Genomic DNA, 2,500 nt, shown 5'->3' on the forward strand with positions numbered 1-2,500 from the left:
ACACATTCCAGAATATGTACACAATCTAGTAACATTGGGAATATAAATGGTTAGTCTCTATCCTGTATCAGTAATGGGAGGTGTGTGGTGCAGTGGGTTGTGCGTTGGTGTGGGGATCAGGGAGGACAGGTTCAAGCCCCACTGCAGGTTCAAACCCCACTGCAGTCAGCATGTCGTTGTGTCCCTGAGACACATCACCCCAAAGTGCTCCTGTGGGGATTGTCCACAGTGTTGAGTATGGAAGGCGCTTTGGATAAAGTGTGTAACAAGTAACATGTAATGAAATAACATAACATTTCAGAAGATTGCAATATAAAAGATAATAGTGATTTTATGATGTATCTGCGTCCAGGTGAGTTTACCTGCTCTGCCCTCTGAGGTCTGCTGACTCACATCTTCTCTCTGTCGGCTCACACAGAATCTGCTGAGTCACTGAAAAGAGTCAGAAAACTGCTGACCGATGAGTCAGCAGTAGAGGCAGACGGTGAAAAGTCACTAGCCCCCCCCCAGTTGACTATTTACTAGTCGGTCGTGTATATCCTGCACTGTACTGCATTCATTATTTCTAATACAAACTCAAACCCAATTTCATTGAAATGTTTAATATTCTTTTGATTGCATTTATCTTAATTTTCTTTGGCAGGATTTTCTTTTTAATACCATTTGTGTTTCTGTATTACACCTCAGCCCCCTGGTGGTTGACTTTATAAAATGCTCAACACGCTCACTTGAAACTGGAAACAGATCAGGTTTAGTTTAGTTTTTTATTCAAACAAACATTCAACTTTTATTTACGTTAAGAATAATATATAAATACAAACGCTCTCCAACATTCAAATAAAAATCCTTGACACCAAAAATAATGAAAAATAATGAAAAATAAATATAAAAACCAAAACAACAATGAAATAATTTAAAAAACAATAAAAGTAATAATAGCACTGAACCTCTCAGGGCCGGTAGAGGGGCAGTTGGTCACAGAATCCGCCCGGAAACAGGGCCTCGCTCTGGGCCTGAAGAAGCTGCTGCGCCTCCTGGAGGTCGGGGAGGAAACTGCACGCCTGCAGGTCAGTGTACGGCGGGGGGGAGGAGTCATATAGGGAGGGGGAGGAGCCATATAGCGCGGAGGAGGAGTCATATAGGGAGGGGGAGGAGCTACATAACTCCCATTGAGGAACCACGGCTCCGGTGGGGGACACAGCAGGGAGGTCATCGCTGCAATGCATCTTGGGAAGTTTGGGGCTGGGCTCAGAGGAGGAAGAGGAGGAGGAGGAAGGTTTCTCTGAAGCGTCAGATTTCCTCTTCCTCTTACGCCGGAAGTTCCCGTTGTCGAACATTTTCTCACAGTTTGGATCCAGAGTCCAGTAGTTCCCTTTACCTGGAGAGGAAGAGGAGGAGGAGGAAGATGAGGAGGAGGAGGAGGAGGAAGAGGAGGAGGAAGATGAGGAGGAGGAGGAGATATTATAACCACTGTTTATTCTCTCTGTCAGAAAACACATCTCAACTTTCATCAAATGCTGTCAATGAATTCCTATTTCCTGATAATCACAGAACACTCACGCTCCTATTGGCTAGCGCTCCAACACATTGTACCTGATAGGCTAAGGGGTGGGACATCACTACAGAACACTCGCGCTCCTATTGGCTAGCGCTCCAACACATTGTACCTGATAGGCTAAGGGGCGGGACATCACTACAGAAAACTCGCGCTCCTATTGGCTAGCGCTCCAACACATTGTGCCTGATAGGCTAAGGGGCGGGACATCTCTACAGAACACTCGCGCCCCTATTGGCTATAGCGCTCCAACACATTGTACCTGATAGGCTAAGGGGCGGGACATCACTACAGAACACTCGCGCCCCTATTGGCTATAGTGCTCCAACACATTGTACCTGATAGGCTAAGGGGCGGGACATCACTACAGAACACTCGCGCCCCTATTGGCTAGCGCTCAAACACATTGTACCTGATAGGCTAAGGGGCGGGACATCTCTAAGCTTGTTGAGCATTTTATTCTAGATAAAGTTTAACTTCAGTTTTATATACTTTAAGTAAAGGTGTGTGTCTCACCTGGGTCGCTGTGGCTCCGCCCCTCCTTCCGGAAGCAGTCGTTGAGTGACAGGTTGTGTCTGATGGAGTTCTGCCAGCCCGCCTTGTTCCGGCTGTAGAAGGGAAAGTGTTGGCAGACGAAGGCGTAGATTTCTCTCAGAGTGAGGCGCTGATGAGGAGAACTCTGGATCGCCATTGCTATCAGAGCCGAGAACGAGAAGGGCGGTCGAACGCAGGGTAGCACGGAGAACCAGGCGCCCTGCAGGGGGTAGACGGGGGGCAGGAAGGGGGCGTCGCTGCTGGGGGGCCATGAGGAGGCCTCCGCGCTGTAGAGGCTGAAATCTGACGGGTCCATGCCCAGAAAGGGGACCTGCCGCTGGGGGAGGGTTCCTCCAATCAGAGAGGAGGGGGAGGGGCCACACTCCGGGACGAAAGACGACATCATCGCCA

The sequence above is a fragment of the Notothenia rossii genome, assembly GCF_949606895.1.
Source record: "Notothenia rossii genome assembly, chromosome: 9".
NCBI classification, from domain to species: Eukaryota; Metazoa; Chordata; class Actinopteri; order Perciformes; family Nototheniidae; genus Notothenia; species Notothenia rossii.